The sequence below is a fragment of the Tachyglossus aculeatus genome, chromosome 6, assembly GCF_015852505.1.
Source record: "Tachyglossus aculeatus isolate mTacAcu1 chromosome 6, mTacAcu1.pri, whole genome shotgun sequence".
Taxonomy (NCBI): Eukaryota; Metazoa; Chordata; class Mammalia; order Monotremata; family Tachyglossidae; genus Tachyglossus; species Tachyglossus aculeatus.
This window is the reverse complement of record NC_052071.1, coordinates 19,185,981-19,198,044: the sequence shown is the minus strand read 5'-3', so window position 1 is coordinate 19,198,044 and position 12,064 is coordinate 19,185,981. Positions and strand designations below refer to the sequence as shown.

The 12,064-nt window shown below is 40.2% G+C and overlaps 1 protein-coding gene across 2 annotated transcripts in view; it reads right to left on the bottom strand.

The window, feature by feature from the left end:
* The window catches only part of TENM1 (teneurin transmembrane protein 1), an 849,492-nt gene that overhangs the window by 303,328 nt on the left and 534,100 nt on the right, over positions 1–12,064 (bottom strand). The gene's annotated exons all lie outside the window — the stretch shown is intronic.

Sequence of the window (12,064 nt, the reverse complement as noted above, 5' to 3'; positions counted from 1 at the left end):
AGAGGAAATGAGGGTTTAGTCAGGAAAGGCCTCTTGGAGGAGATATGTCTTCAATAAGGCTTGGAAGGTGGGGAGAGTAATTGTCTGTCAGATATGAAGCGGGAGGGAGTTCCAGACCAGAGGCAGGATGTGAAGGTGTGGGCTTCTCAGCAAATTAATCCCTTAGATAAGACAGTTGTCAGGAGGTATGAACTTTGCTGTGTGACCTCGGCTAAGTCACTTAACTTCTCTGTGCCTCATTTACCTCATCTATAAAATGGACTGTGTCCAGCTTGTATCTACCCCAGAGCTTACTACAATGCCTGGTGCATAGTAAGTAACAAATGTCATGAAAAAGAATAAGCTGAAGGGACTTTTGTTAACAATTTGTTATTGATGGAGGCCGTAAGTGCTTCCTGAGCAGTGGAAATGTCTACCAACTCTACTGTATTGTATGTTTCCAAGCGGTCTGCACACAGTAAGAGCTCAATGAGCCTCATTTCCACATTCAGGTCCTTTAGATCACATTTGTTTATTCTTTTAAATCTGCAACCAGAACTCATATATCTGTTTTTGGAACAGACCATCCCTGAATTTACTTATTCTTCTTTATTTTTTGTCAAGAATATTTGGCAAGAGACTCTCAAACTAGCCCATTTTTATATCTTGCAGCTGTGCAGGTATGAAATCATGTTTTTTTTTTTCCTTGACTGTAGAAAGCTTGGGTTCATAATATTTGCTTGTCACAGAATTAGATTTACTCGCTTTACAGCTGAGTTGCCGACTTGTACTTCCCAAGCGCTTAGTACAGTGCTCTGCACACAGTAAGCACTCAGTAAATACAATTGAATGAATGAATGAAACTGAGAAGGAAATTTTGGATACATGCAAGATCCTAGTAAGTGGCATCTGACTGATTATATCATTGTCCGCAGGGAGAGCTGAAGGATTCTTTTTTCTTTTTTTACAATATTTGTTAAGCACTTGCTATGTGCCAAGCAGTGTTCTAAGTGCTGAGGTAGGTACACATTAATTAGTTTGGACAGAGTCCCTGTTCCGCCCAAGGTTCACAGTCTAAGTCAGAAGGAGAACAGGAGAACTGAGGCACAGATAAGTTAAGCAACTTTCCAAGGTCACAGAGCAAGTATTTGGCAGATATAGGATTAGAACCCAGGGCCTCTGACGCCCAGGCCTGTGCTCTTTCCATTAGGCCATGCTGCTTCTCATATTCTCATGATGCTCCTTTTCTTCCCACCTAAACCCTGTCCTCCCCGTCTTGCCCATCACTGTAGACAATACCACCCTCCTTCCCGTCTCACAGGCCCCGTAACCTTGGCATTATCCTTGACTCCTCTCTCTCATTCATTCATTCATTCAATATTTATTGAGCACTTACTGTGTGCAGAGCATTGTACTAAGCGCTTGGGAAGTACAAGCCGGCAACATATAGAGACAGTCCCTACCCAACAACAGGCTCACAGTCTACTTGTACTTCCCCCAACTTGTACTTCCCAAGTGCTTAGTACAGTGCTCTGCACACAGTAAGTGCTCAATAAATACGATTGAATGAATGAATGAATAGTAGCGGGAGATAGACAACAAAACAAAACATGTGGACAGGTGTCAAGTCATCAGAATAAATAGAAGTAAAGCTAGATGCACAACCCACATATTAAATCTGTCACCAAATCCTGTCGGTCCCACCCTCACATCATAGCTAAAATCCACCCTTTCCTCTCCATCCGAACTGCTACCACATTGATATAATCACTCATTCTATCCTGCCCAGATTACCGCCTTAGCCTCCTTGCTGACTTCCCAGCCTCCTGTCTCTCCCCACTCCAGTCCATACTTCACTCCGCTGCCCAGATCATCTTTCTACAAAAGCATTCAGCATGATCCCCTCTTCAAAAATCTCTAGTGTTTGCTCATCCACCTTCATATCAAGCAAAAACTCCTCACCACTGGCTTTACAGCACTCCATCACCTTGCCCCCTCCTACCTCACCTCGCTTTTCTCCTTCTGCAACCCAGCCCACACACTTCACTCCTCTAGTGCTAACCTTCTCACTGTGCCCTGATCTCACCTGTCTTGCTGCCGACCTCTGGCACACAGTCAATTGTATTTATTGAGCGCTTACTGTGTGCAGAGCACTGTACTAAGCACTTACATCCTGACTCTGGCCTGGAATGCCCTCCCTCCTCAAATCAATTACTCTCCTCTCCTTCAAAGCCTTATTGAAGGCCCATCTCCTCCAAGAGGCCTTCCCAGCCAAAGCCCCACTTTCCCTCCTCTCCCACTCCCTTCTGCATCTCCCTGCCTTGCTCCCTTTGCTCTTCCCCCCACCCCTACTTGCCCCACAGCACTTAGGCATACATCTGTAATTTTATTTATTTGTACTGATGTCTGTTGCCCCCCTCTAGACTGTGAGCTGGTTGTGGGCAAGGAATGTCACTGTTTATTGTTGTACTGTACTTTCCCAAGCACTTAGTACAGTGCTCTGCACACAGTAAGCGCTTAATAAATACCAATAAATGAATAAATGAATACTCATATTACTCCTGCTATAGACAGGACTGAGTGCTGAAATGATCACACTGCCTGTCAAGGTCCAAACTTTCACTAACAAAGCCATTGTAATGCAAAGTGGCATCCAGGATACTCAGGTGGCTGAATGTCAAACTCCTCGAGAATGAAGAAACATGCAAGAAATTTTGCAACTTTAATGAGGTAGACCTTTTAGAACCAAAAACCCTTGTGCCTTCTTCAATGTTAAATGACAATTTTCTGGGGAATGAAGACATATGTGAGAAACTTTGCAACCTTAATGAGGCAGACCTTTCAGAACGAGAAATGGTCTTGGCCTCCATCATTGTGGCCAATGATTCTGGGCCTCTCTGGGATATTCTCTACCTGGTATCTTTCAGACTGTGGGGGCTTCCAGAGGAAAGCACCAAGACCAGTATGGCTAAAATTTGCTCTGCTATCCAAGAGCCAGGTGAAATGAAATAAGTAATACATCAACCACACCTTGTAGATCCTTACAACACAGACCAAAGGCTTGCCGAGGAAAGCGTGTCACGGAATCCATAATGAGCTGAGAGGTTTTGACAAGTAGTGGCATGCTAAGGCTGAAGAAGACGTTTCCACCGATCAGAACCAAGGGCTCTTATCTATCCCTGAAAAGCATAGCTGGGCTGACACAAAGCACCCCAGCACCACTAAAAGAGAAGAGATGGCTCCAGAGACAATAGAGATGACGAAGGAATCTTAAAGAGATCACAGAATTACATGTATAACACTCAGACCATTGCATTCTTTATAAGGAATTACTTGCCTACCAAAAGCTATGACTTTTTCCTCTACTGCTTGATGAAGTCACCACTAATAATAATAATAATAATGATGGCATTTCTTAAGTGCTTACTACGTGTGAAGCATTGTTCTAAGCGCTGGGGGGGGATACAAGATGATCAGGTTGTCCCACGTGGGGCTCACAGTCTTCATCCCCATTTTACAGATGAGGTAACTGAGGCACAGAGAAGTTAAGTGACTTGCCCAAAGTCACACAGCTAAGTGGCAGAGCCGGGATTAGAACCCATGACCTCTGGCTCCCAAGCCTGTACTCTTCCCACTGAGCCACGCTGCTTCTCACTCCCTTCAGAGCCATGAAGGTATAATGAATAGTATTGATTGAGCATGTACTGGGCACAGGGTACTGTACTAAGCGCTTGGAAAAGTACAACACAACAGTTTAACAAACACATTCCCTGTCCACAACGAGCTTACAGTTCAGAGGGTTATACTATTGATATACTACCGCCCATGATGAAAACTGGCCAAAATGTGAAGACACACTGTTGAAACTCCAATTTTTATTTACATATTGGCTGCCACAGTCAGATCCACGAAAAATGATAAAATACCTTGATCTGAAGGCATTCCTAAAGACATCAACAGGCATTCGTCCGCCTTCCTCTTTTGGATGAAGTGCCTCTAGATTTCATAGAAGCCACCATCAATCAGAAAAACAGGGAAAGAACCGAATTGACCGAAAACCCACTTCTTCACCAGCAAGGTTCTAGTCAGAATTCTTCTGATTAAATTACCAGGGACCTTACTGTATTCAAATCCCTTGTGACTCTAAACTAAAATGCAGTACAGCAGATAGGATCTTTGCAGCATGACAGATTCAGAAAATGGGACAAGAACAGCACGAAGACTGCTATGAACCTCACACCATTAATAAAAGGGGCTCTAAAAATTGCCACGCAAATTCTGCTGTCCTGAGAAATTCATCATGTGCTTTGTCCATTCCACAATGGAAGCAGAAGAACTCAGGCAACTTACTCATCAATAAGACGATGGCCCTGAAACAGAATGTTGTAGAACGGCTCATAGGAGGAGAATGGATAGGATCAGAATATCCAATTAATTGCCATATAGTGAACAGAACTTGGGCAGAGTTAAGACAGCAAGGCAAAATAAAAGAGTGAACTCCTTGCTGGTGAAGGAACATTTCTATCAACTTTACTATACCGTTCCCAGCCTTGTGCCTAGAACGGTGATTAAAGACTTAAAGTTTATTTCTTCTCCTATTTAAATACGTAGTAAAATAAACTATTTAAATATATAGTGAAAAGTCTCAAACAGTGTGACCTAACCATTGTTCACTGGAAGATCACTGCAAGTATCAGACCAATTGGCTGACAATTTCCCCTGTGACTGTGAGCAGGGAATGTGTCTGTAGTTGTACTGTTCTCTCCCAAGTGCTTAGTACAGTGCTTTGCACACAGTAAGTGCTCAATAAATGCAATTGAATGAATGAACAAAAACTGGGGGAGGGTTTGTTCTTCAACCAAAAGCTTTATGAAGATTGGGATTCTGAACAGCATGTTTTAAAACTGGGCTGAGAAAGGAATTATCCTGATGTGTACATAGAGTGGAAGACAAGCCACCCTGTCCATCCACACTGTCACCGTACTGATCTAAGCACTCGTTTTCCACCTTGATTGCTGCATCGGCCTACTTGCTGAAGTCCCTGCATCCTGCCTTTTCCCTCCTCACTCTGCTGCCCTGATCATTTTTCTGAAAAACCACTCGGTTTATGTTCATTCATTCAATCATATTTACTGAGCGCTGTGTGCAGAGCACTGTACTACGCGCTTGGGAAGTACAAGTCGGCAACATACAGAGATGGTCCCGACCCAACAAAGAGCTCAAAGTCTAGAAGGGGGAGACAGACAACAAAACAAACCATGTAGACAGGTGTCAAAATTGTCAGAACAAATACAATTAAAGCTATATGCACATCATTAACAAAATAAATACAACAGTTATTTACTGTAAATATGTACAACCCAAGAACCTTTGACTCCCAAGGCCCACCCCCCTCTCCTCGGCACTAAGCCAAGCTGCTTCTCCCATGCTGATGATTATGGACCAAGGGAATGGACAAAGAATGTCTGAGAATGGACAAAGCAATATGGACTGAAGATGACCCAAAGTATTTATCAGCTCACACTTGACAAACATCATCGACACAGAGCTGAATGGTGTCAATGAATTTTGGCTTCCTGGGTCACGCACTGATGCAAAGATAGAAAAATTTACCAACACAGATGTCCCATTTGACTCACTACAGGATCACCACTGGCTTGGCACCATACTTTACATTTAGTGGCAAGCCAAGATCACAAACAGTGATCAGACCGGAGCACAGAAACAATACTCATCAGATCATACTTTGTTGGACAGGTCATGTGAGGAGAATGGTTAATCACAGACTATTCTAGAACTGCCCTATGGTAAACAGAAATGGAGAAATCATAGAAAGGGTGGGCAGAAGAGAAGCAAACCTCAAGCCAGGTGGCAGAGTAGTGGGCAGCAGGGAGTCATTTGCCAAAGAGAAGTCAGCAAGGTGTGAAACAATCAGAAGCGGGTATGGTGTGGTCTTGGAAAAGAGACTCTGGAAGATGATGAGTCCAACAGGGAGAAAGTAAGTCGGGACAGGTATCGTGGCCAATAAAGGAAATGTTGCAGCAAAAGGAAATTTTTGGATGCACATGATGTGGAAGGTATCATCAGTCACACTCAATGACAAAGTTTCACTTTCACAGCAGGGGCTGTGTCCAACCTGATTATCTTGCACCTGCCCCAGTGTTGAGTACAGTGCTTGGCATATACTGGACACTTAACCAATACCACCAGAACTATTATTATGATCTTTAAACTGGACATAAAGATTGCATATATATACATTATATATATAATATACATAATAACGATGGTATTTGTTAAGCGCTTATTATGTGCCAAGCACTGTTCTCTGCGCTAGGGTAGAAACAAGGTAATCAGGTTGTCCCACGTGGGGCTCACTGTCTTAATCCCCATTTTAGAGATGAGGTAACCGAGGCACAGAGTTGAGTGACTTGCCCAAAGTCACACAGCTGATAAGTGATGGAGCTGGAATTAGAACCCAAGACTTCTGATTCCCAAGCTCGTGCTCCTTCCACTAAGTCACGCTGCTTCTCCATATACGTATATTCAACAATGATTTCATATCTGAAAATAGGAGTGGCAGGAGGCCATATGTGCAGTATTTGATTTCAGCTACTCTCTCATTAAACCAGGCCTATACGTACGTATCTAAGCACACTGCTATAGCCTAAGGACTTCAAGCTATTTTGAAATCTTGTGATAAACAGTCAGTTGGAGTAGTGCTCTGCATCCATTTTAATGTACAATTTTAAATTTTAAAGAGGGAAAGGTAGATTTTGCTAAAAGGAAATAGGCACATAGGAAACTGAAAGTTTATTAATAAAATCCTATTCAAAGAAGAAAACATTCTCTCCTCTCAAAACCTGTACAATAAAGAGTAATATGTGCACCTGTAACCTCAAAATAGTGTCGTTTACTATCATCTTTAACATTTTACAGAAAATGGGCAAAAATGTAAAGCACCTCAATAAAAGATTCATAAGCCAAAGGAACTCTAGTTTTTTTTTTTTTTTTTACCCAGTAAACATTTTCCTGGGATGTATAGTTAACCTTTTATTCATTTAGCTAAAAGCATTTGGCTCATCTCTGTGCCCAGGGGAATTGAGCTTATCCCTTGACAAACTGAAACATATAAAAAATAAAAATGGGGTTTGACAAGTTATTAAATAATTGGGCTTTGTCAGTGTTCTGCAGAAATGAAATGGACAAATCAAAACAGATCCGTGTGATGTGTCATATGGCACGTATATGTTATTTATTCTATGAGAAAATCCTGGTCCAGAAGGGAAGGTGGATAGCAATAGCTTTCTCATCAGTAACATGGGATCCAATGTCTGTTCTCCCTCCTACTGATACTGAGTTCTATGTGGAACAGAGACTGTGTCCTACCTAATTAACTTGTGTTACCCCAGCACAGAGAAAAATGCCTGACACACAGTAAGTGCTTGAAAAATATAATAGCAATAATTTTCTAAAATCCATGAAAAACTCCATTAATTGACCTTACCTACAGTAGTAAGCAAAATATTATTTCACTTGGTTGGGGAAAACCCCCCAACAAATTAAGGAAGGGTCTGATGAGAGGAGGAATTGTGAATCCAGCCAGCCAGATGTCCCACTGGTGCTCTAAGATAATAAAAAGACTTCTTCACACAAGCATATGGAATTCTTTTTCCAAGGGTGTTTCAGTACGGAAGTATTTTTAGATATATCTTTTCTAGATAGAACTAAAATGTGGCAAGTGATTCTGAGATGTTCTGTGGTCAACCTCATAAATAAAGTCCAACAGTAAATGGGTACAATTACTGATGAGCTGGTATGAAAGCCATCTTAGACTGGAGATACCAGACCTTTGTGAACCTAACCAAGTATTTTTCACCCATAAAAATGAAATAGTTTTGCAAAAAGCAAACTCCAAGAAGGGAATATTTTATAGGGAAAGGAGGTCTGACTGACCTACTATAATAAACCAAGGAGTTAATAAAAATCATGACAACTTTTTCAAGTAAACCCCGATTCATGTCACTATCTCCTGTCAACCAATTTTCAGAACAAAGCATTACGTTATCATGGGGCACTAACTCTATGCTCTAATTTTCATTTGAGAGATTGATTTTCAAAACCTTCACCAGCTATAGTGAAAACAAATTTATATTTTCTGTATATCCAAGATACCCATTTTAAACAAAATGTGCAACTCTGAATAAGAGAGAGTATAAGATAAATTTTTAATTGCACTAAGCAGTACCCACTAATTCACATTTTGAGATATGGCACAGGATCCATCATTTATCCAAATCTGAAGAAACTTAAAAATCTGTTAATCAAATTTTTTCATTTCTCCTTTAACTTCTTGCATTTGCTCTGTCTCAACCTCTCTGACTTTCAGGGTATCTTCTAATCATCAAGGGGTAGTGGATAGAGCACAGGCCTGGGAATCTGAAGGTCATGAGTTCTAATCCCAGCTCTGCTGTGCCACCTTAGGCAAGTCACTTCACTTCTCTGTGTCTCTGTTCCGTCATCTGTAAAATGGGGATTGAAATTGTGAGGCCAACATGGGACAGGGACCATGTCCAACCTGATTTGCCTGTATCTATCCCAGCGCTTAGTACAGTATGTGGCACATAGCAAGCTCTTAGCAAATACCACAATTACTTTTATGATTAATTATTATTATTCATCTTGAGTAATGAAGCAGAATGGTTCAGTGGAAAGAGCCCGGGCTTTGGAGTCAGAGGTCATGGATTCAAATCCCAGCTCCGCCAATTGTCAGCTGTGTGACTTTGGGCAAGTCACTTAACTTCTCTGGGCCTCAGTTCCCTCATCTGGAAAATGGGGATTAAGACTGTGAGTCCCACATGGGACAACCTGATCACCTTGTATCCCCCCACAGTGCTTAGAAGAGTACTTTGCACATAGTAAGCGCTCAACAAATACCATCATTATTATTGTTATTATTAAAGAGATTCTGGCTTAATGTTCCCATCCTTTTCCAGTGTCAAATGAAAATAAAATCAAAAACCATTTTTAAATGAGGAAAGGTACAAATATTACCAGAAAGGTATTTTTTGACTACAATTTCCTGGAAAATGGATCCAAATTTTCCCATTTTGGATAAAGATTTATGATTCTAAATTCATTTACACTTGGTGCAACTCATTCCTTTCTCCCTTTTCCTACTTCCTTTCATCTTCATGCTGAACTCCTGATGATTTCCCAGAATTAAACGGAACTGGGCATAACATCCCCCATCCCAAACACTTTTACATTCAATGATTATCCCTTAATTCTTCCTCATTCTGTATGGATGTGAATTGTGTTCATTTATTTTATGAGCCAGTTGACTACTGCATACTTTTCTGTACCATTTATTTTTATTGAATGGTAATCTACATTAGCAGGGCCATTTCACTTTAAAAAAAGTTTCCTTTTTTTGCAAAGTAAAACAATGAGAGAGATTCTTAAGAAACTTCCTTCTAGCTTGCATGAGGTTCAGATTCTGGGCTACAGACATATACCTTTGAAAAGGTTCGGTTGTTTTCTGTTCAAGGATATGAAGCAAGGGTTATCTCAATTCTACATTGACTATGTAAATAAACTACAGAAAGTACCATTATATCTCATTTAGGTACTGTATACATTCCATGCAACATTAATGTGATTCTCTCTCTTAAAGCTCTTGCACAGAAATTCAAGTTGAAAAATGGAAATAGAGTTTCTAAATGGATTCTAAATTGGGATTAATCAGGAAAACAAGGATAAAATCAATCTTAGATATTGGCTCAATCAAAAAGTGATTTTCTTTATTTCACAAATACGATGGCTCATATCTGAAAAATATATTTCTTCTTTGTTTAAAAAAATGGAATCACACAAAATTGTGGGCCAGGGACAAAGAAACCAAACATAATGAGAGGATAGGAAGAGAGTATGTACGTAGGTCTTGGAGTTTTATGTTAGATCTAAGTTACATATTTTATTGTTGAGGATAGATGGTATTATCTCTGGCTATACATACTTTACATTATGTTAAATCTAGAGCTACCAAAAATAGTTCAAGACCACTGCAAGGTCTAAATTGTGACTACACCAATATTCAGTAACAATAATGATGATTAACCATCTCCCAAGCACTGTGCTAAGTGCTGGAATCGATTCCCCTTCTAGACTGTTCTCCCCATTCTGGACTGTGAGCCCGTTGCTGGGAAGGGACCGTCTATATATGTTGCCGACTTGTACTTCCCAGGCGCGTAGTCCAGTGCTCTGCACACAGTAAGCACTCAATTCATACGATTGAATGAATTCAAAATAATCAAACTGGACAGAGTCCTTGACCAACACAATCTAAGAGAGAGAAAACAGTTTTTTTTTAAACCCCCATTTTACAAAAGAGGAAAATGAGGCACAGAGAAATTAAACGACTCACTCAAGGTCACTCAGCAGGTAACAGTCGAGCAGGAATTAGAACTCGGTACTCCTGACTCACAATCCTGAGCTCTACTTTGAGGAAGATTGATAATCCCAAGCTTTAACCATCTCTACAGTTAGATTTAACTGGAAAATTTAAGTGGCTTAAAAGCTTAGGAAAATGGAAAATTATACAGATTATGTTGTGGCTAATGGAAAAAAATGACTCATTTTCCTTTCTTGGTAAGTCAGAACGCCAAACTTTTGATATTATAACCAAAGAGCAAGAAATGTAATAATAACTGTGGCATTCAGGATTTACTATGTGCCAAATATTTAACTAGGCACTAGAATAATAATAATAATAACGGTATTTGCTAAGCTCCTCTAGTAGATACAATGCCATCACGTCATATTCAACTATCTCATATGGGTGTCAGAGTCCGAGTAGAAAAGACCACAGATATCGAATCCCCATTGTACAGATGAGGAAACGGATGCCCAATGAAGTTCAGTCATTTGTCCAAGGATACACAACAGGCAGACAGCAGAGCCGGGTTTAGAAATCCATGCCCACGCTCTTTCCCCTAGGCCCCACTGCTTGTAATGGGGCTTCAATAAAGCCCAGACTTTATTTTCTGCCATTATCTGCATTTGACTTAAATGTGATCAAGAGCATGAGAAAATACATTGTCAAATTTGTGCTCTGAAAATACCCTCAGATGAAGACAAGCAGACCAATAGGTATTTGGAAAAACAGCTACGGTTATTGATAATTAAAAGTATCTCCAGAAAAAAAACACCAAGTGGAAGAGTAGCTTTTACTTGATCATCAGGACTACAATGGAATTTGTCAGCCCCAATGCAGAAAATTTTACCAAATATTTATGCCAATTTACAACTGCTATTAAGGGAAATCTAATAATACATATGTATATATGTATATATGCTTGTATATATGTATATATGCTTGTACACATTTATTACTCTATTTATTTATTTATTTATTTTACTTGTACATATCTATTCTATTTATTTTTTGTTAGTATGTTTGGTTTTGTTCTCTGTCTCCCCCTTTTAGACTGTGAGCCCACTGTTGGGTAGGGACTGTCTCTATATGTTGCCAACTTGTACTTCCCAAGCCCTTAGTACAGTGCTCTGCACACAGTAAGCGCTCAATTAATACGATTGATGATGATGATGATGATAATAATACATGTGACCGAATCATCTCTGGCCACCAAGTATTGCCTTAATACTTTATTTCATTCAAGTATCATTCTCTTAGATTAGTGTAGAATCTTTGGCAACTCTACCATGTTGGTCATCTAACTGTACTAGGTCTTCTTCACTAGACTTATTGAATACTAATTACTTGGTTCACACCACTCTTTGGCTTGCAGACATTTCATCTGTTGAGCCACCTTCCCAAACTGATCTTCAAGTGTGTTGGACACCATTCTCTCTCCCCCCGTAACAATGCCTCAGTCTCCTCAAAATGAAGCCTTCACTGAAAATGTTCTGCCCTGAGGTTCCTATAGTGTAAATTTGGGATCAGATCTCTCGGATTGGTTGGGCCTAATCTAACGGGGTATGAAGAGATTTGCAATATGGTTACTTTCAAAATGTCGTGGTATTTTGGCACAGTTTTAGTCCTTCAAGTCTTTAGGTATATTTC